The following is a 24,307-nucleotide window of genomic DNA, read 5'->3' as shown; positions in this document are numbered from 1 at the left end:
AAACAGAACAGAAAATTTGTGAAATAAAAAGGAGTTTCATAGGTCAATTTACATGGGTTAATCAAAGTTTCTGTCTGTTAATTTTACATCCATTACAATTTTATTTTATTTTTTAAAATCTTTGTTTCTTGCATGGCTACCTCATAATATTCAAACCACTCTGCAATTTTATCAGATGCAGGATTTCCAAATTATTTGGTGTCGTCAGATAACATAAGTCCATTAAATGTGTGCATAGTGATCTTTACTTTTGGGATTCTCCATCCAAGCCCTTCAATTTCCCAATACAGCTTTAATAACCAGCATTTTTTTTTTTTTGGTAATTAAGGTTTATGTTGCTAAATCCCTCAAGATTTGCTATAAAGTCTGCTGCTTCTCAAGCAAGTAGTAGCCTCCTAAGAGACACATTGTTGGTGTGAGAGAATATCTTAACCCAAAACTCTAAAGCCTAGAAGACATGCATCTTTCAATCCCTTATTTCACCCCAAACTTCCTGTAACCCACATTTTTCATCCTTGATAATGAAGGAAGTGAAAGACTAAGTCAAATCAAATGATTTGTTAGAAATCATGCACCTACACTGGCTTGCAACTCATAGAGCATCAAGATGTATGTATTCATGCATGTCTCTTTCTTGTTCAAGGGAAATCATAGGAATTTTACTTTAAAATTTGCTAAACAACAGAGAGCAAGTAATTAGCTCTGCCTGATGCACGCTCTTTCCATGGGAACTTGATCTATGTAGCGGGGAGAGCAGGGGAGGGATAGAAAAGAATGCAGCCACAGTTTCTCACTTTGCTGATTTGTACATTTGTGTATTAATAGTTCCCAAGGATGGATTCTGCATTTCTTCAGATGTTTATGTACTGTATTGTAAAAGAATCTGTAAGGTAACATTGCTATGCCACTTTAGGTAAATGTAATGGAGAAGGGTTTTTTTTTTTTCTTATACACTCATCTGATCTGTTATGTTTAAATAGCTCACTCATACCTACCTAAGAAATGGGAGTTACTGAACTTTCCCTGCACCTCCTTTCCACTCTTCCCAGCTGCTGGTGACATCTGCTGTAATCTGGCCCCAAGCACATATCCACACCTACCTCTCCCTATTAGCATCTCTGTCTCTATTGCATGCTCTATTTTCTTTTAGCTTATTCCTATCCCCTGCTCCACCTCTTTCCTGTTAAATTATTGAACCAGTGGGTTTCAGATGAAGGGAAGAGTTTATGAGTTAGTTACTCTTGTGTACAATTGACTGCATACTTTAGAGCAGCGGTTCCCAAACTTGTTCCGCCACTTGTGCAGGGAAAGCCCCTGGCAGGCCGGGCTGGGCCCTGCCGGTTTGTTTACCTGCTGCGTCCGCAGGTTCTGCCAATCACGGCTCCCAATAGCTGCAGTTCACTGCTTCAGGCCAATGGGAGCTGCGGGAAGCAGCACGGGCTGAGGGACATCCTGGCAGCCACTTCCAGCAGCTCCCATTGGCCTGAAGCAGTGAACCACAGCCACTGGGAGCCGCGATCAGCCGAACCTGCAGACGTGGCAGGTAAACAAACTGGCCCAGCCCAGCCCGGCCCACCAGGGGCTTTCCCTGCACAAGCGGCGGAACAAGTTTGGGAACCACTGCCTTAGAGATGTTGATGGAAGTCCACTGTTATCAGAGATAAAAGCAGATTTAGAAAGAGGGAATATATCGATCTCCTAAAATGATGTAGCCTGTTAAACCTTTTAATTTAGCTTATTGCCAAACCACCACTTTGAATAAAAGTTAGAAAAGTCTTCTCATATGACATAAAGCAAAATAAAAAACAAAAATAAACACATTTTATCTCCCAAAGGGTGAAGGGGAGCTATAGGAATCCATTCTTGGAAAAATATTATCTAGGGCTCCAGTCCTGACTTTGATTTAGTAGAACTACTCCCAGCCTGTACAGTTTGCACAAGTCTTTGTAGGACCTGGGCCCAGTGATTTTATTCTTATTTGTTGTGGTAAGTGCTTTGCTGTTTAAGTAGTATAAACAGAAAAGACAATATGGTCTCTACCCTGAAGAGATAGTATTCATTGAAGTTTATGTTTAGAGCCTTTCCAAATCACTTTACAAACTAACTAGTTAATTAAGTAAGCCATACATACATTAAAGTAGGTAAATCTTGTCCCCATTTTACAGATGGCGTACCTGAAGCAGAGAGGTTAAGTCACTTGCTGAAAGTAATAAGAGGATTCCATATTGGGGAATGATAACTCAAGAGTCTCCAACTCTCACTTACGTGCTCAGATTGCTGGACTACACTTCTGTAGAAACAATCCCTGTTTTTTTGTGTTTTCCCTTCTGATTGATTTAGCCAGTGCTCTGGTAAAGGAAAAACAAAGGAGATGATCCAAAGCCTCTTGAAATCAGTGGGTGTCTTTTTATTGACTCCATTGGGCTTTGGATCAGGTCAAAAACACAGGCCATGCTTCAAGAACATGCTAAATCTCTTACTAAGTTCCCCCCACCCCTAAGGGCCCACTTAAACATGTGTGTGCATGTGTGTGTAAAGTTATATCCAGATATAGAAACTTCACACATTAAAAATGCTACAAAAGTAAAAATACAGCAAGAATACCTTGGAGAGCCAAGTCATTATACATTTTAGCATTTAATTCCAACTGAGTTTCAAGACCTCAATCATGTTGATTTACATTTTTTAAAAATCAAGACTTTAGTATAAAAGACCCACGTTATAGTCTGACTTACCTTTTTTCATTCTTCAGTAGAAAGAGTTGAACTTCTGCAAAGAGGAGTAATTATGACAGACACCTTGCAATAGTTTCAGGATTGCAACATTGTAAGGTTTGAAGTATGTCATGTCAAAAATGTAAGAGGAGGCATTTTTTTATAGCCACTTGGCACTTTACTCTTTCATGTGCAGAATGTTAAAAGGAAGAAAATGCACCTGTGTTACACAACTTGAAAAGAATATTGAAAAATGAATGTTTAATTTTGAGTTTATATCCAGTATGCTAGCTTATGTTTGATAGGTTTGGTTATTGACTGGACAGAATAGTAATACAGGACAGTGTTCTAGGAAGCTGTGCCTGAGTCTGTGATTTGAGGAAAGGGTCAGGGAAAATCATAATTGGACAGATGTTATATCTTTTCAGTGCTGTACCTAGCCATGTTTCTACACCATGCTAGCTGAATTAAATAAGAATATTTCTGGTGCAAGCAACATGGAAGACTGTGCAGCTCTAAAACTCAGATTTGTCAGGTCCTGGGGGCTGAGTATATTTAAATTAATTTGCCCTTCTGAATGGACTGAATACAAATTATATTTTATAAAATATGACATCATGGAAGTATTGAAATACCTGCTATATTTTGTTGATTCAGGAACACTGTATCAAAAAAACATTGGGCTAGTTAACTAGCACATCTCATATTGCAGTGCCAATGCAAAACAATTTCAAGTCAGATATTCCTGCATCTAATACTCAAGAAGAACATCCTGAGTGTTCTTATTTTGCTGATTCCTAGTGGGCAATCTAAAATCTGTACATACATATGAGTTACAGTTTTCCATTTCAGACTTTTCTGGAATTGGATATGTAGAAGAAAATCTCTTGGTATATTGTATAAGGTGTCTCTTTAATGTAGATTAGGAATGGGCAACCTTTGGCATGCGGCCCTTCAGGGAAATCTGCTGGAGGGCTGGGATGGTTTGTTTACCTGCAGTGTCCGCAGGTTTGGCTGATTGCAACTCCCACTGGCCACGGTTTGCCATTCCAGGTCAATGGGGACTGCGGGAAGCAGCGGCCAGCACATCCCTCAGCCTGCACTGCTTCAGCTATATACCTTTATTCAACTATGTTCATTTATTCAACTACTCAGGCATATATAGGGGGAAATAACACAGCAAGGCACAGATTATCCAACAAGTTATTGGAATGTATTGGAGACAATATTTTATTGCAGAAGGTGGAGAAAGATACTATGTTCTTATGTACTAGGGGAGAGGCTGTTCTAGATTTAATTTTGAAAAATAGGAAGGAACTGGTTGAGAAATGGAAAGTGGAAGGCAGTTTGGGTGAAAGTGATCATGATTATAAGGATTGGTAGGTGGGAAAACAGCCCAATAAAGTTAATGGATTTCAAGAAGGGAGACTTTAGCAAACTCAGGATATTGGAAGGTAGGATCCCATGGGAAGCAAGTCTAATGGGGAAAACAGTTCAAGAGGGTTGGAAGTTTTTTCATTATTAAGGGCACAAGAGCAAACTATCCCAAAACATAGGAAAGACAGGAAGTAGAACAAGAGTAGCTACCTTAACTAGGAGATCTTCAATGACCTGAAATGCAAAAGGAGTCCTACAAAAAGTGAAAACTGGTCGAATTACACAAGTATGTATGGACAACAAATAACACAAGTATGTAGGGACAAAATTAGAAAGGTCAAGGCACAAAATGAGATTACACGAGCTAGACACATAAAGGGTAACAAGAAAATATTCTACAAATACATTAAAAAGAAAAGGAGTACTTAGTACTTAGAGACTAACAAATATATTAGAGCACAAGCTTTCATGAGCTACAGCTCACTTCATCGGATGCATACAGTGGAAAATATAGTGGGAGATTTTATATACACAGAGAACATGAAACAATGGGTGTTACCATACAGACTGTAACAAGAGTGATCAGGAAAGGTGAGCTATTACCAGCAGAAGAGTGCGGCGGGGGGAGGAGGGAGGGGCAACTTTTTGTAGTGATAATCAAGGTGGGCCATTTCCACAACTTTACAAGAACAGTAGGAGGGGAAATAAACAAGGGGAAATAGTTTTACTTTGTGTAATGACACATCCACTCCCGGTCTTTATTCAAGCCTAAGTTAATTGCAAATTAATTCCATTCTTCAACAAAAAAACTTCAAAAACAGACTCCAAGAAGAGACTGCTGAATTGGAATTAATTTGAAAACTGGATACAATTAACTTAGGTTTGGGAGTGGATGGGTCATTACACAAAGTAAAACTATTTCCTCATGTTTATTCCCCTCCCACCCCGCAGTGTTCCTCAGACATTCTTGTCAACTGCTGGAAATAGTCCACCTTGGTTATCACTACAAAAGGTTTCCCCCCTCCACCCCCCCACTCTCCTGCTGGTAATATCTCACCTTTCCTGATTACTCTTGTTTACAGTCTGTATGGTAACACCCATTGTTTCATGTTCTCTGTATATATAAAATCTCCCCACTATATTTTCCACTGTATGCATCCGATGAAGCGAGCTGTAGCTCACAAAAGCTTATGCTCTAATAAATTTGTTAGTCTCTAAGGTGCCACAAGTACTCCTTTTCTTTTTATGGATACAGACTAACATGGCTGCTACTCTGAAACCTGTTATTATGCAAGGCACTGAATTTAGCTGTATGGAGTGGAAATCTATCAACTTCATGAAAAAACTTGTACAGATACAGACAGACATCATCTTCCTTTCCAAATGCAAACAGATGGAAATAATACCAAAAGTTCTGAAGGTAAAAAGTTCATTACAATCAACATACCACACAGACTATGCTGACAGCTTGTGCCACATACTCTCAAAGAAACTGCAGAACCACCTGATCAACATCCTCTACAGCAAACAGGGAAAGATTAAGAATGAGCTCTCAAAACTGGATACTCTCATAAAAAAACAACCTTCCACACACGCTTTCTCGCGGCTGGACTTTACAAAAACTAGACAAGCCATTTACAACACACACTTTGCTTCTCTACAAAAGAAAAAGGACACTAAACTGTCTAAACTACTACATGCCAAAAGGCCCTCCTCAGGCCCTACGCTATCAGTAGTCCCAGCTATCTTCAAGGCACCACTGACTCCTTGAGGAAACTACAGTCCATCGGTGATCTTCCTAAAAACACCATCCTAGCCACTATGGATATAAAAGCCCTCTACACCAACATTCCACACAAAGATAGAGTACAAGCCGTCAGGAACAGTATCCCCGATAATGTGATGGCAAACCTGGTGGCTGAACTTTGTGACTTTGTCCTCACCCATAACTATTTCACATTTGGGGACAATGTATACCTTCAAATCAGTGGCACTGCCATGGGTATCCGCATGGCCCTACAGTATGCCAACATTTTTATGGCTGACTTAGAACAACGCTTCATCAGCTCTCATCCCCTAATGCCTCTACTCTACTTGCGTTACATTGATGACATCTTCATCATCTGGACCCATTGAAAAGAAGTCCTTGAGGAATTCCACCATGATTTCAACAATTTCCATCCCACCATCAACCTCAGCCTGGACCAGTCCACACAAGACAGTCACTTCCTGGATCCACTTCCTATGGTGCTAATAAGCGATGGTCACATAAACATCACCCTATACCAGAAACCTACTGTCCGCTATACTTACCTACAAGCCTCCAGCTTTCATCCAGACCACACCACACAGTCCATTGTCTACAGCCAAACTCTACGATACAACCGCATTTGCTCCAACCCCTCAGACAAAGACAAACACCTACAAGATCTCTATCAAGTGTTCTTACAACTACAATACCCACCCGCTGAAGTGAAGAAGCAGATTGACAGAGCCAGAAGAGTACCCAGAAGTTACCTACTACAGGACAGGCCCAACAAAGAAAATAGCAGAACACCACTAGCCATCACCTTCAGCCCCCAACTAAAACCTCTCCAATGCATCATCAAGTATCTACAACCTATCCTGAAGGACGACCCATCACTCTCACAGATCTTGGGAGACAGGCCAGTCCTTGCTTATAGACAGCCCTCCAACCTGAAGCAAATACTCACCAGCAACCACACACCACACAACAAAACCACTAACCCAGAAACCTATCCTTGCAACAAAGTCCGTTGCCAACTGTGTCCACATATCTATTCTGGGGACACCATCGTAGGGCCTAATCACATCAGCCACACTATCAGAGGCTCATTCACCTGCGCATCTACCAATGTGATATACGCCATCATGTGCCAGCAATGCCCCTCTGCCATGTACATTGGCCAAACTGGACAGGCTCTGTATAAAAGAATAAATGGACACAAATCAGACGTCAAGAATTATAATGTTCAAAAACCAGTTGGAGAACACTTCAATTTCTGTGGTCACTCCATTACAGACCCAAAAGTGGCAATTCTTCAACAAAAAAAACTTCAAAAACAGACTCCAACGAGAGACTACTGAATTGGAATTAATTTGCAAACTGGATACAATTAACTTAGACTTGAATAAAGACTGGGAGTGGATGTGTCATTACACAAAGTAAAACTATTTCCCCATGTTTATTTCCCCCCGCTGTTCCTCAAATGTTCTTGTCAACTGCTGGAAATGGCCCACCCCTTTCCCTCCCTCCCCCACCACCCCCCTGCTCTCCTGCTGGTAATAGCTCACCTTTCCTGATCACTCTTGTTATAGTCTGTATGGTAATACCCATTGTTTCATGTTCTCTGTGTATATAAAATCTCCCCACTACATTTTCCACTGTATGCATATGATGAAGTGAGCTGTAGCTCACAAAAGCTTATGCTCAAATAAATTTGTTAGTCTCTAAGGTGCCACAAGTACTCCTTTTCTTTTTACGGATACAGATTAACATGGCTGCTACTATGATACAAATACATTAGAAGCAAGAGGAAGACGACAGACAGGGTTTATCCACTACTCAATGTTGGGAAAACATTTACAGAAAATGTGGAAATGACAGAAGTGCTAAATGACCTTTTTGTTTCAGTTTTCACCAAAATGTTTATTAGCAATTGGACATCTAACATAGTACATATCACTGAAAATGAGGTCGGATCAGAGGCTTAAATAGGAAAAGAACTACGTACTTAGACAAATTAGATGTCTTCAAGTCACCAGGACCTGATGCAATACATCCTAGAATACTCAAGAGGAGATATCTGAGCCATTAGCAATTATCTTTGAAAAGTCGTGGAAGATAGGAGAGATTCCAGAGGACTGGAAAAGGGCAAATATAATGCCAATCTCTAAAAAGGGGAATAAAGACAACCCTGGGGAATTACAGACCAGTCAGATTAGCTTCAGCACCCAGAAAGGAAATGGAGCAAAAAATTAAGCAATCAATGTGCAAACATCTAGAACAGTGGTTCCCAAACTTGTTCCTCCACTAGTGCAGGGAAAGCCCCTGGTGGGCCGGGCCAGTTTGTTTACCTGCCTCATCCGTAGGTTCGGCCGATCGCAGCTCCCAGTGGCCGCAGTCGCTGCTCCAGGCCAATGGGAGCTGCTGGAAGCAGCGTGGGCCAAGGGACTTACTGGCCGCTGCTTCCAGCAGCTCCCATTGGCCTGAAGCAGCGAACCGCAGCCACTGGGAGCTGCAATTGGCCAAACCTGCGGATGCAGCAGGTAAACAAACCGGCCCGGCCCGCCAAGGGCTTTCGCTGCACAAGCAGTGGAACAAGTTTGGGAACCACTGATCTAGAAGATAATAAGGTGATAAGTAAGAATCAGTATGGATTTGTCAAGAACAAATCATGTCAAATCAACCTAATCGCTTTCTTTGACAGAGTAACAAGCCCTGTGGATGGGAGAAAGCAGAAGATGTGGTATATCTTGATTTTAGTAAAGCTGTTGAAACTGTCTCACATGACCTTCTCATAAACAAACTAGAGAAATACAACCTAAATAGAGCGACTATAAGGTAGGGGCATAATTGGTTGGAAACTGATCCCAGAGGTAATTATGAGTGGTTCACAGTAAAACTGGAAGGGTATATCAAGGGGGTTCTGCAGGGATCAGTTCTGGGTCCAGTTCTGCTCAATATCTTCATCAGTTATTTAGGTAATGGCATCGAGACTACACTTATAACGTTTGCAGAGGATACCAAGCTGGGAGGGGTTGCAAGTGCTTTGGAGAATAGGATTAAAATTCAAAATAATCTGTATAAATTGGAGAAATGGTCTAAAGTAAATAGGATGAAATTCAATAAGGACAAGAGAAAGTACTCCACTTAGGAAGGAACAATCAGTTGCACACATGCAAAATGTGAAAAGACTGACTGGGAAGGAAAGGCTTCTGGGGGTCATAGTGGATCACAAGGAAAATATGAGTCATCAGTACAACACCGCTGCAAAAAATGGAAATATTCTGAGATGTATTAGCAGGAGTTCTGTAAGCAAGACACGAGAAGTAATGTTTTTGCTTTACTCCAAACTGATTAGGACTCAGCTGGAGTATTTTCTCCAGTTCTGGGTGCCACATTTCAGGAAAGACGTGAATTAATTGGAAAAAGTCCAGGAAAGAGCAACAAAAAATTATTAAAGGTCTAGAAAACATGACCGGTGTGGGAAGACTGAAAAAAATGGGTTTATTTAGTCTGGTGAAGAGAAGACTGAGGGGGGACATGTTAACAATTTTCAAATACATAAAAGGATGTTACAAGGAGGAGGGAGGTAAATTTTTCTTGCTAACTTCTGAGGATTGTGCAAGAAGCAATGGGCTTAAATTGCAGCAAGGTTGGTTTAGTTTGGACAGTAGGAAAAAAAAACTTCCTAACTCTTAGGGTAGTTTTGCGCTGGAATAAATTGTCAAGTGAGGTTGTGGAATCTCCATCATTGGAGATTTTTATGAGAAAGTTAGACATGGATGGTCCCTTCCAATCCTACGATTCTATGATTAAGCATAGAAGAACTTGTTGAAGAACACATGGAGTTGTTCAGGGAGGCTCTTGTTACTCAGAAAGGGATTACTGGCAGAATTAACGTGGATCCAGTTGCTAAACCATATTTTTCCAAGCCCAGTCCACTGCCACGTGGCATAAGTTAAACCAAAAACTGGACCAGTTACAGGCAACTAGTGTTATTGGAGCCTCTCCAGTTCTCAGACTGACTGCTTCTATTGTCCCAGTACTGAAATCAGGCAGGAGATGAGGATATGTGGGGGTACAAGTTCATGGTCAACCTTGTGACCAAGGTGGCTATATATCCATTCCCCAGGATTGAAGACCTGTACGCTACCTTATCTGGGGGGAAAACTTTAACAAAAAAAAAATTAAGTAATGTGTACCACCAAAACCCTCTGCACAATAAATCTACATCCTACACAACAATCAGTACTCCCTAAACGTTATTTTGTTACAACTGCCTCCTATTCGGAGAGTCATCGGCTCTAGGTATTTTTCAAAGAATGATGGACAATTTTATTCCGAGGCATGCCACATGTCTGTGTATATCTTGATGATATCCTGATTACAGGGGAATCTGAGTGAGAACACCCAAAGTACCTCCTTACTGAACTACTGTCCATTTTTCTAATTGACACAGCACAAATAAAAGAGAGAGTGAGAGAGAGAAAGAAAGAGAAACCTATTTTTGTCTTGAGTGCTGAGAATTGTTACAGATGGCTGGACAGTGAGATTAAGGACAGAGCTCCAACCTTATCACTCCTGAAAGGAATATTCAGCTGTCCTGGGTGCTTATTATTAGGATCCCAGTGACCATGCCTCCAGTAAGTAGACCAGTGGTGCTGAAGCTGTTACGTGGAGCACTTCTTAGCATTGTATGAAGGAAGGGGATGACACACAGTTATGTGTGGTGGCTGGAAATGGATTGGGAAATTGAGATTGTTGTGTGGCAATGTGTGATTTGCCAGTCAAGATGCCATGCTCTAACAACAGTTCTTTGCTCCCAGGGGAGAGGCCTCAGCGACCCTTGGCAAGGCTTTATGTGGACTATGCCAGTCCATTGATGGGGAAAATATTTTTAATAATAATTGATGCTCATTAAAAATGAACTCATCCCAGAATTGTGAGAATAAATGACATAAAGCCACTTTTTCCACACACTGTGCCTGAGGTCCTAGCCAATGATTACAGCTTGGTCATACAGTAGATTGGGGCCAATATATTAATATTTATTATAGGCAGTTTAAGACTTAAATTTTAGTGTCCTTATTCTAAGTGTTTGTAATGATGTGACAAGGAAATCACACACCCCTTAGATATTATTTTAAATATTTTCTATTTTATTTTACAGTAGATTTTTTTCTACTCTACTCCATGGTATCCGTTGCTGGTATCAGATTTTTAGAACCATTTTGATCCAACAAGGTACTATTGATACCGCAACTTTGCTTCACTGCCACAGCATATGTTGAGTAGCTCCAAAGTACAGCAGAGCAAATCTCTTGGATGGAATAACATAAGGTAAGATGGGTTTTTATTTAGTTTAATTTGTTTATTTCTTGGGCTAGGGATATATACCATTCAAGTGAGTAGCTATGCCAATTTAAAGTACTTGAAAGTAATTCAAAAACTTGAAATTGATGTACTACCAGTTTGTGAATAGCACGCATATTTTATCCTTGACAGTACTTCCAAATGTAATAAAATAATAGATTTGGATCACATGCTAACTTTCTGCATTCACAAATCATCTTTCTACATTAATATTCGCATCTGATCCAAAAGAAATGCTTTCCTAACAAATTCCCGACATATCACAAAGCGCATTCTGCCTATGGGGCCATTACAGGATCCAAGGATCAGTGAAGAAATCCCCCTCAGATGACCTGTTATGCCAACTTTCTGATCCTTTTGCACCACATGAAACTAACTGAAATTCTAATTGAATTCTAATTTAAATGCAAAGTGTAAAGTTAGGTATAGGCTCAAAATGGATTGTTTGTCTCACTGAAGAAGCTGAAGGTGAAAATCCCTTTCATTGTGTATATTTAGAAAAGTTCCATTCTATACAGAGAAGTTCTCATATTTTAAAAAATATATTAATTCAGCTGCCACTTAAAAGTCTGACAAGACCCAAGAAACTCAACTATATCATACCTGCCCTTGGGAATTCCAACTGATTATATCTCCATACCAACCTCATAGCCAAACCCAAAGAAAAAAAAATGCAGAAATTGGGCTTGGTTTTGGCTTAATTGACTTGTGAGTTGCTTGTTGGCTAGTTTTTGGCTTGTAGCTTGTTGCTTCTTTGGCTTGTAGCTTGTTGCTTCTTTTTTTTTATCAGCTCCCAGCAAGCAGGGACAGGGGGTGCAAGTAGGGGCAAGGGGCAAAAAGGGACCAGGCGGGGAGAGAGTCAGGGGTGCACAGCGGGCCCACCCCAGTCCCAGACTGCATGCCAGGGGGATCTAGTCACTTAGAGTGTTGGGGTTCTTAGGGATTGGCTTGTTTTGGCCTTGTTTTGAAATGGAATTAGCTTGATTTTTGTCTTTTTGTGAAAGTCGGGGTGCTTATTTACCGCATGAAAGTTGGCAACTGTGCTCATAACAACAATATTATCTTCCCAGAGTTGTAGCCAAAGACTCAATAGCAAAAGAAAATACATTTCTAGTACAGCTGGTTGGTCAGAAATTTTCCAACAGAATGTTTTTCCATCAGAAAATGTCAGTTTGTCAGACGTTAAATATTTTGCATGTCAATACTGCATGTCAATACTGAGAAAATTTCATTTAAAGAAATAGAGATGTGTGGTAAGGTTGAAATGTTCCAGTTTGACCTTTTTTAGAATGGAGTGTTTTGATTTTCCATTTTGAAATAACATTTTGTTTCCATTTTTTAAGAATTTTATATTATATAAGAATATAAAATGTGACAAGGCAAAATGAGAATGAAAGGTTTCAGTCGGGAAACAAAACATTTCAATTGACCTGGAACTCCCCTCCTCCCTCAAATTTCATTTCATGCGAAATTTCCAAATTGCAGCATTTCCTACAGAATGGAAAATCTGGTTCCTGCCCAGCTCCAGCTTCTAGTGCTCAGTATTCTCACACAGGAGTCCTCACGAACATCATTTCAATCCAATGCTGACTATCTTTCACATAATTGTATGTAATGGGTATTCACAGTAGGGATCACTATGAATACTGTGGTAATGTTAACTACACACAAATGAAAATTATAAAGATTTAATTATGATAATCTCTGTAGCCAAATACTGATTGTAATTGTTCCTGTTATGTCCAGCCCTGGGTAAAGCACAGTACAGAGCCACCTGGCTCCAGTGGAAGCACTTGGAGATGTGCATCAAGAAGGAGCTTATGCCAGCAGGAGAAGTTAGAGCAGGACCCATCTGCTCTAACTTCTGCAGGTACTGAGGGCTGAAGACCAGAGGGCTAGAATTGATTTTCTGCAGATACCACCTTGCTGTATATATAAGTTCAGCTAGGACATAATGGAGAACTGGGGCCTGTTTCTGCTTCTTGCATCCTCCCATAATGTGTAGCATCGGGGCTGACTGTTGTCCATAATGAAACAATAAATATTACACATAATGTTGGAATATTTTTCCGTAAATGTGACATTACGCACTCTCTGAAACTAGTAAGGAAAGTGTCTTCTCATAAAGCCTTTTAAATTATCCTTTGCAAACTTAGCTCTAAATAACTGTTCTTTGCCATGGAAATGAAATAATTAGTATTTGGTTCTGATTTCATTTTGCACTAGCACGGTATCTTTTGTGAAGTATGAATACTGTCATGGATGGTTATAAACTGTTCAGGAAGGACAGGCAGGGCAGAAAAGGTGGGGGAGTAGCACTGTATGTAAGGGAGCAGTATGACTGCTCAGAGCTCCGGTACGAAACTGCAGAAAAACCTGAGTGTCTCTGGATTAAGTTTAGAAGTGTGTGCAACAAGAGTGATGTAGTGGTGGGAGTCTGATATAGACCACCGGACCAGGGGGATGAGGTAGATGAGGCTTTCTTCCGGCAGCTCACGGAAGCTACTAGACCGCATGCCCTGATTCTCATGGGTGACTTTAATTTTCCTGATATCTGCTGGGAGAGCAATACAGCGGTGCATAGACAATCCAGGAAGTTTTTGGAAAGCGTAGGGGACAATTTCCTGGCGCAAGTGCTAGAGGAGCCAACTGGGGGGGCGCTTTTCTTGACCTGCTGCTCACAAACCGGGTAGAATTAGTGGGGGAAGCAAAAGTGGATGGGAATCTGGGAGGCAGTGACCATGAGTTGGTTGAGTTCAGGATCCTGACGCAGGGAAGAAAGGTAAGCAGCAGGATACGGACCCTGGACTTCAGGAAAGCAGACTTCGACTCCCTCAGGGAACGGATGGCCAGGATCCCGTGGGGGACTAACTTGAAGGGGAAAGGAGTCCAGGAGAGCTGGCTGTATTTCAAGGAATCCCTGTTGAGGTTACAGGGACAAACCATCCTGATGAGTCGAAAGAACAGTAAATATGGCAGGCGGCCAGCTTGGCTTAATAGTGAAATCCTAGCGGATCTTAAACATAAAAAAGAAGCTTACAAGAAGTGGAAAGTTGGACATATGACCAGGGAAGAGTATAAAAATATTGCTCGAGCATGTAGGAATGTTATCAGGAGGGCCAAATCGCACCTGGAGCTGCAGCTAGCCAGAGATGTCAAGAGTAACAAGAAGGGTTTCTTCAGGTATGTTGGCAACAAGAAGAAAGCCAAGGAATGTGTGGGCCCCTTACTGAATGAGGGAGGCAACCTAGTGACAGAGGATGTGGAAAAAGCTAATGTACTCAATGCTTTTTTGCCTCTGTTTTCACTAACAAGGTCAGCTCCCAGACTGCTGCGCTGGGCATCACAAAATGGGGAAGAGATGGCCAGCCCTCTGTGGAGATGGAGGTGGTTAGGGACTATTTAGAAAAGCTGGACGTGCACAAGTCCATGGGGCCGGACGAGTTGCATCCGAGAGTGCTGAAGGAATTGGCGGCTGTGATTGCAGAGCCATTGGCCATTATCTTTGAAAACTCGTGGCGAACCGGGGAAGTCCCGGATGACTGGAAAAAGGCTAATGTAGTGCCAATCTTTAAAAAAGGGAAGAAGGAGGATCCTGGGAACTACAGGCCAGTCAGCCTCACTTCAGTCCCTGGAAAAATCATGGAGCAGGTCCTCAAAGAATCAATCCTGAAGCACTTGCATGAGAGGAAAGTGATCAGGAACAGCCAGCATGGATTCACCATGGGAAGGTCATGCCTGACTAATCTAATTGCCTTTTATGATGAGATTACTGGTTCTGTGGATGAAGGGAAAGCAGTGGATGTATTGTTTCTTGACTTTAGCAAAGCTTTTGACATGGTCAACCACAGTATTCTTGTCAGCAAGTTAAGGAAGTATGGGCTGGATGAATGCACTACAAGGTGGGTAGAAAGCTGGCTAGATTGTTGGGCTCAACGGGTAGTGATCAATGGCTCCATATCTAGTTGGCAGCCGGTATCAAGTGGAGTACCCCAAGGGTCGGTCCTGGGGCCGGTTTTGTTCAATATCTTCATAAATGATTTGGAGGATGGTGTGGATTGCACTCTCAGCAAATTTGCGGATGATACTAAACTGGGAGGAGTGGTAGATACGCTGGAGGGGAGGGATAGGATACAGAAAGACCTAGACAAATTGGAGGATTGGGCCAAAAGAAATCTGATGAGGTTCAATAAGGATAAGTGCAGGGTCCTGCACTTAGGACGGAAGAACCCAATGCACAGCTACAGACTAGGGACCGAATGGCTAGGCAGCAGTTCTGCGGAAAAGGACCTAGGGGTGACAGTGGACGAGAAGCTGGATATGAGTCAGCAGTGTGCCCTTGTTGCCAAGAAGGCCAATGGCATTTTGGGATGTATAAGTAGGGGCATAGCGAGCAGATCGAAGGACGTGATCGTTCCCCTCTATTCGACATTGGTGAGGCCTCATCTGGAGTACTGTGTCCAGTTTTGGGCCCCACACTTCAAGAAGGATGTGGATAAATTGGAGAGAGTCCAGCGAAGGGCAACAAAAATGATTAGGGGACTGGAACACATGAGTTATGAGGAGAGGCTGAGGGAGCTGGGATTGTTTAGCCTGCAGAAGAGAAGAATGAGGGGGGATTTGATAGCTGCTTTCAACTACCTGAAAGGGGGTTCCAAAGAGGATGGCTCTAGACTGTTCTCAATGGTAGCAGATGACAGAACGAGGAGTAATGGTCTCAAGTTGCAGTGGGGGAGGTTTAGATTGGATATTAGGAAAAACTTTTTCACGATGAGGGTGGTGAAACACTGGAATGCGTTACCTAGGGAGGTGGTAGAATCTCCTTCCTTAGAGGTTTTTAAGGTCAGGCTTGAGAAAGCCCTGGCTGGGATGATTTAACTGGGAATTGGTCCTGCTTTGAGCAGGGGGTTGGACTAGATGACCTTCTGGGGTCCCTTCCAACCCTGATATTCTATGATTCTATGATTCTAATAACAAATCCCTGTTTTACAGGTTATCTACTTTGTTTCTAAATGGATTAGCTTAAAGAGGAAGTGCTGCTGTATTGGTCCATCCAGTCAATGCTTCTAAACCATTTTGTTTGTTCATTTGTTTCGCTAGTCTATTAGAATTATTTAGACTAGAGTTTATTTCAAGTAAAAGAAGAAGCTAAATCACTGTTTTACATTTTGATTTTTGTTTGTTTCTACAAGACTAACATGTTTGTGCCACATTGTCATCCCTTCTACTATTGTACTTTAAATATTTTAATTTAATTAGTGCTACAATTACATATCCTGATTCTTGATCTTTTTGTTCAGCAAATTAGTGGTTGAATATATGTGCCTAAATTGATATGTTATCATACTGATGGCTAATGTGCACTATAATCATTGTTTTAAATTAATAAGTTAAGAATGGTATATATTGTTATGTGTAGTAACTTGTAAATTAATAACAAGGAGTCCGATGGCACATGAAAGACTAACAGATTTATTTGGGCATAAACTTTCGTGGGTAAAAAACTCACTTCTTCAGAAGCATGCATTTACCTACGAAAACTTATGCCCAAATAAATCTGGTAGTCTTTAAGGTGCCACCAAACTCCTTTTTGTTTTTGTGGATACAGACTAACATGGCTCCCCCCTGATACTTGTAAATTAATGTTATTCCATCGTAAAATGAAGTTATAAAGAGGTTATAATTCAGCTCTACGGTATCCATCCAATTATGCTATAGAAACATGGTCATGGATTCTGAGTTGAATCCTGATCCTACTGAAGTCAAAAGCAAAATACTGCAGGCCTAATTCTCCATTGCCTTCACCTTGTGTAAATAGATGTAATTTTATGTGCATTATGGAGAAACTGAGTTGCTCTGAGAATCATATCTTTCATTTCCTATTTGTTTATAATCTCCGATTTAAATGTGATATGAGCATAATTTTATATTTAACAGTCTCATGCTTTTGTTAGTTACCACATAGACATACACACACACGCACACACGCACACACGCACACACGCACACACATATTGTATACATACAAACACATATTGTCCCATATAAATATATTGGAACAAAATTAGTCTGATGTAACTCCATAAAAGTTACCTCAGACTGATTTTGTCCCAACATATTTATATGGGACAATATAAATTTTATATATATACACAACACCAGATTAATCCTACTGTATCTTGATGGACTTCTATGGAGTTACATCAGACTGATTTTATTCCAATATATTTATGAAGATTTAAATCCTGTTGTGTCTTTGTAGGGCCAGATCCATAGCTTGAGTAAATTGGCATAACTTTATTGAATCTGATCAGTTGAGGATGTGGCTCAGAGTAACTTTGCATTGTAGGTATAAATATGTTTAATAGAGCTGGTCAGAAAAAACAACATTTTCCACACCAAAATATTCAAACCAGTAACATTTGTTTATCATTTTTTCCAGGGATTTTTGTTTGTTTGTTTGTTTTGTTGTTTATTTTGTTTTCCACCAGAAGTTTCAGATTAATTTGAAATGAGTTTTTCCCCAAAAGTCACAATTCAACTATGTCATCTTTTTTACCAAAAGCACTAATTGAAACAATCCTAAATTGTTGTTTTAGAGGGGGTTTTTTGGAAATTTTGATTTGAAATGAAAACATTGGTTTCAATATTTTCCATGTGAAAACTTAAAATGTATAATTTGATCTGACATTTTCCTATAAAAATTAGTATGGATGAAACTGTATTTTTCAGCTACAGACTAGGGACCGAATGGCTAGGCAGCAGTTCTGCGGAAAAGGACCTAGGGCTGACAGTGGATGGGAAGCTGGATATGAGTCAGCAGTGTGCCCTTGTTGCCAAGAAGACCAATGGCATTTTGGGATGTATAAGTAGGGGCACAGCAAGCAGATCGAGGGACTTGATCGTCCCCCTCTATTCGACATTGGTGAGGCCTCATCTGGAGTACTGTGTCCAATTTTGGGCCCCACACTACAAGAAGGATGTGGATAAATTGGAAAGAGTCCAGCGAAGGGCAACAAAAATGATTAGGGGTCTGGAACACATGACTTATGAGGAGAGGCTGAAGGAACTGGGATTGTTTAGTCTGCGGAAGAGAAGAATGAGGGGGGATTTGATAGCTGCTTTCAACTACCTGAGCGGTGGTTCCAGAGAGGATGGTTCTAGACTATTCTCAGTGGTGGAAGAGGACAGGGCAAGGAGTAATGGTCTCAAGTTGCAGTGGGGGAGGTTTAGGTTGGATATTAGGAAAAACTTTTTCACTATGAGGGTGGTGAAACACTGGAATGCGTTGCCTAGGGATGTGGTGGAATCTCCTTCCTTAGAAGTTTTTAAGGTCAGGCTTGACAAAGCCCTGGCTGGGATGATTTAATTGGGGATGGGTCCTGCTTTTGAGCAGGGGGTTGGACTAGATGACCTCCTGAGGTCCCTTCCAACCCTGATATTCTATGATTCTATGATTCAGTAGGAATTTGACCAGCTCTAATATGCTTCTACTATATACAATAGTGTTTTAATGCATATGTCTAGGACTGATGTGGGGCATCAGCCACACAAATCTGTGAAAAACTGTGAAAAACTTTGCCATGAAAAATAGCAAGCATTTTTGCAGTCATAGGAACAAGTGCAAGATGCTTGGAAATATATGTGTAAATTGCTGCACAGAAAATGTACAGTACTAAGCACTTCACAGTGAGAGAATCATCCAAGCATGTGTCATCCTGGCCTGTGATAGCAATTTCTCTTGCAATGTTTACACCTGATAGAATATGCAAGTATGTGCTGCTCCCTACACTGTGTGTACTGCCAAGACTTAATCCTAAACAGTTTGGGCAATAAATAAGGAACATATAAATAAGAAACATATAACAACTTTTTTTTTTAAAAAAAGACAACTTAAATTGTACATAAATATCATTAAATCATACAGAATTACACTGATCATATGAGCTGACTTGGCACAACTCAGAAAAAGAACAAGGAACGGTTGGTTTAAACCTCCTTGCGTTCCTCCAGTCCATCCAGCACCAGGCTAGTCCCCAATGTAAACCAGAGCAGACTAATGGTATGTCTATACTATGGACTCTACACATGTCCAGACATGCTGTTGTGCCATAACTCCCCTATTGTCCACATTGAAACAGCTGAAGTGTGTCTCAAGGTATAGATGCCAAATTAGCTAGCTCACCTGAGAGATGTGGATAAGTGCATGAATTAGCTGTGGCATGACCCCATACCCAGTCCACTTTGCAATGTGAATGAGATGAGGGTCAGGTAGCAGGTCTCAAGTTTCAAAAGTCCTCCACTCCCATTCCCACAATGCACTGTACCCATTTCTTCCCGACCCTGATACAATTTATAAAGGTCCCTTCCCTCTCTTTAAAGTGGTCATAGTGCACTTCACTGACCACTTCTCACCTGAATTCTGCTTCAGTGTGTAAAATTCACTACTACGTGTGAAAATGTCTACAGCTTTGAGAGCAGTTAGCTAGAGCATACCAGAGTTTTAATAAATATCTGGATTGAATACAGCATCCTGAACAATTTTGGCCAGAGTAACAGGAACAGACGAAGAGAAGAAAGGCCATTCTGGGTCAGACCAAAGGTCCATCTAGCCCAGTATCCTGTCTTCTGACAGTGGCCAATGCCAGGTGCCCCAGAGGGAATGAACAGAACAGGTAATCATCAAGTGATCCATCCCTTGTCACCCATTCCCAGCTTCGGGCAAACAGAGGCTAGGGGTGTCCCTGCCCATCCTGACTAATAGCCATTGATGGACCTATCCTCCATGAACTTATCTAATTTTTTTCTGAACCCTGTTATAGTCTTGACCTTCACAACATCCTCTGGCAAGGAGTTCCACAGGCTGACTGTGTGTTGTGTGAAACAATACTTCCTTTTATTTGTTTTAAATTTGCTGCCTATGAATTTCATTTGGTGACCCCCTAGTTCTTCTTTTATGAGAAGGAGTAAATAGCACTTCCTTATTTACTTTCTCACACCAGTCATGATTTTATAGACCTCTATCATATCCCCCCTTAGCCATCTCTTTTCCAAGCTGAAAAGTCCCAGTCTTATTAATCTCTCTTCATATAGCAGCTGTTCCATAACCCTAATAATTTTTGTTGCCCTTTTCTGAACCTTTTCCAATTTAAATATATCTTTTTTGAGATGGGATGATCACATCTGCACGCAGTATTCAAGATGTGGGTGTGCCATGGATATATCTATATAGAGGAAATATGATATTTTCTGTTTTATTATCTATCTCTTTCTCAATGATGCCCAACATTCTGTTTGCTTTCTTGACTGCCACTGCATATTGAGTGGATGTTTTCAGAGAACTATTCACAATTACTCCAAAGTCCCTTTCTTGAGTGGTAACAGCCAATTTAGTCCCTATCGTTTTATATGTATAGATCATAGATCATAGAATATCTGGCTTGGAAGGGACCTCAGGAGGTCATCTAGTCCAACCCCCTGCTCAAAGCAGGACCAATCCCCAATTTCTGCCCCAGATCCCTAAATGGCCCCCTCAAGGACTGAACTCACAACCCTGCGTTTAGCAGGCCAATAGTTGGCATTATGTTTTCCAATGTACATTACTTTGCTTTTATCAACGATGAATTTCAGCTGCCATTTTGTTGCCCAGTCACTCAGTTTTGAGAGATCCTTTTGTAGCTCTTTGCAGTCTGCCGGATTTAACTATCTTGAACAATTTTGCATCATCTGCAAATTTTGCCACCTCACTGTTTAGCACTTTTTCCAGATCATTTATGAATATATTGAATAGGACTGGTCCCAGTACAGACTCCTGGGAGACACCACTATTTACCTCTCTCCATTCTGAAAACTGACCATTTAACATGCACCTGTGCAGTGACATTACAAAGAAGCTGGTGTAATCGGACATTCACTGTATTCCTGTTCAGTGCAGGGAAAAAATGAAGCAGCTGAAGTGCAGGTACAGGAAGGCCCATGACGCCAAGAGTCAATCCAGGAGGGCTTCTGCCACATGCCCATTGTATGAGAAACTTAACCATATGCTCTCAAGGGTCCCCAGTATTAAGCATAGAATCATACTATCATAGGACTGGAAGGGACCTCAAGAGGTCATCTAGTCCATTCCTATGCACTCAGGGCAGGTTTAAGACTTATCTAGACCATCCCTGACAGGTATTTGTCTAACCTGCTTTTAAAAAATCTCCAGTGATGGAGATTCCATGACCTCCCTAGCCAATTTATTCCAGTGCTTATGTAACCCTCTGGGTGTGGTGTTCTGTCCCATCTACAGGGGAGACCACCATGTCCCCCCTCCGTCTTCTCTTCTCCAGACTAAACAAACCTGTTTTTTTCAATCTTCCCTCACAAGGTTGTCTTTTCTAGACCCTTAATTATTTTTTGTTGCTCTTCTCTGGACTTTCTCCAATTTGTTCACATCTTTCCTGAAATGTGACACCCAGAACTGGACACAATACTCCAGCTGAGACCTAATCAGAATGGAGTAAAGCGAAACAATTACTTTTTGTGTCTTGCTTACAACACTCCTGCTAAAACATCCCAGAATGATGTTTGGTTTTTTTGCAGCAGCGTTACTTTGATGACTCATATTTTGCTTATGCTCCACTATGACCCCAGATTCCTTTCTGCAGTACTACTTTCTAGGCAGTCCTTTCCCTTTGTGTATGTGTGCAACTGATTGTTCTTTCCTAAGTGGAGTATTTTGCATTTGTCCTTATTTAATTTAATCCAATTTACTTCAAACCATTTCTCCAATTTGTCCAAATCCTTTTGAATTTTAATCCCATCCTCCAAAGCTCTTGCAACCTCTTCCAACTTGGTATAATCCACAAACTATATAAGGGTACTCTCTATGCCATTATCTAAATAATTAATGAAGTTATTGAACAGAACCAGACCCAGAACTGATCCCTTTGGAACCCCACTCGATATGCCCTTCCAGCTTGATTGTGTATCACTGATAACTACACTCTGGGAATCGTTTTCCAATCAGATATGCACCCATCTTATAATAGCTCCATATAGATTCTATTTCCCTCGTTTGTTTATGAGAAGGTCATGTGAGACAGTGTTGGAAGTCATACTAAAGTCAAGATATACCATATCTACTGCTTCCCCCCCAATCCACAAGGCTCGTTTCCATTTCAAAGAAAGCTATCAGGTTGGTTTGTCATTTGTTCTTGACAAATCCATGCTGATTCTTATTTATCACCTTATAATCTTCTAGATGCCTGCATATTGATTGCTTAATTATTTGCTCCATTATCTTTCCAGATACTGAAGTTAACCAAACTGGTTTGTAATTCTCTAGGTTGTCCTTTATTTTCCTTTTTGTAGATTGGCACTATATTTACCCTTTTCCAGTCCTCTGGCCTGTGACAATCTTCCATGACTTTTTGAAGATAATTGCTAATGGTTGAGATATCTCCTCACTCAGCTCCTTGAGTATTCTAGGATACATTTCATCAGGCTCTGGTGACTTGAAAACATCTATCTTGTCTAAGTAATTTTTAACTTGTTCTTTCCAAATTTTAACCTCTGATTCTACCTCATTATCATTGGCATTCACTATGTTAAACTTCCAATCACTACTAATCTGTTTGGTGAAAACTGAAAGAAAAAAGTGATTTAGCACTTCTGCCATTTCCACATTTTCTGTTATTGTGTTTCCCACCTCATTGAGTAATGGGCCTACTTTGTCCTTGGTCTTTCTCTTGGTCTAATGTATTTGTAGAATGTTTTCTTTTTGCCCTCTTCATTTCAGATAGAATTCAGCATCTGACGGCTGCTCAGGCCTAGCACCAGCTCATCAGCCACCTTCTCCTCCTCCTCTATCTGAAACCCACAGTGCTACTACACCAGCAGCTCTGGGGCCCAACATCCCTCCACCCAGCCAGTATGGTAACACTGGGTCTATGGGAGTGATAGGAAATATACAGTTACCAGCCCCTGCAACCCAAATCAGAGAAACCTCCTTGTGGTTCCACGAGCCATCTTGCCTCAACAATCCTCCTCGTTGAAAAAGATAAGAGTTATTCAAAGAGATTAAACTGGGGGCACACTTCAGAGCTCATATTTTTGTAGTTTGAAAAGCATTTTGTTGTTTGCTTTATAATATCTTGCCTTCTCACATATTTTACAGGAAATTGTATCTGGGAAATTGTGATGGTGTAGGGTTTTTTTTGTTTCCTTTTCCGGTTGTCGATTGATCACAGTTAACTCACACAATTAACTCAAAAAATTCATTGTGATTTAAAAAAATAATTCTGTTTAGTTGCAGTGTTAAACAATAGAATATCAATTTAAATTTATTAAGTATTTTTATGTTTTTCTACATTTTTAAAATATATTGATTTCAATTACAACACAGAACACAAAGTGTACAGTATTCACTTTATATTATTTTTATTACAAATATCGGCACCATAAAAATGACAAATAAAATAAATAGTATTTTTCGGTTCACCTCATACAAGTACCATAGTGCAATCTCTTTATCATGAAAGAGCAACTTATAAATGTAGATTTTTTTTGTTACATAACTGCATTCCAAAACAAAACAATGTAAAATTTTAGAGCCTACAAGTCCACTCAGTCCTACTTCTTGTTCAGCCAGTCACTAAGAGAAACAAGTTTGTTTACATTTACAGGAGATAATGCTGCCTGCTTCTTATTTATAGTGTCACCTGAGAGTGAAAATAGATGTTCACATGGCACTTTTTTAGCTGGCATTGCAAGGTATTTAAGTGCCAGATATGCTGAACATCCGTATGCCCCTTCATGTTTTGGCCACCATTTCAGAAGACATTTTTCCATGCTGATGACACTCGTTAAAAAAAAATGTGTTATTTAAATTTGTGACTGAACTGTTTGGGGGAGAATTATGTGTCTTCTGCTCTGTGTTTTACCTGCATTCTGCCATATATTTCATGTTATAGCAGTCTCAGATGATGACCCAGCGTGTTGTTCATTTTAAGAACACTTTCACTGCAAATTTCACAAAATGCAAAGAAGGTACCAGTGTGCGATTTCTAAAGATAGCTACAGCACTCAACACAAGATTTAAGAATCTGAAGTT

Source organism: Lepidochelys kempii, chromosome 3, assembly GCF_965140285.1.
Source record: "Lepidochelys kempii isolate rLepKem1 chromosome 3, rLepKem1.hap1, whole genome shotgun sequence".
NCBI lineage: Eukaryota > Metazoa > Chordata > Testudines > Cheloniidae > Lepidochelys > Lepidochelys kempii.
The sequence above is the reverse complement of the archived record's forward strand: the minus strand, read 5'-3'. Positions refer to the sequence as shown.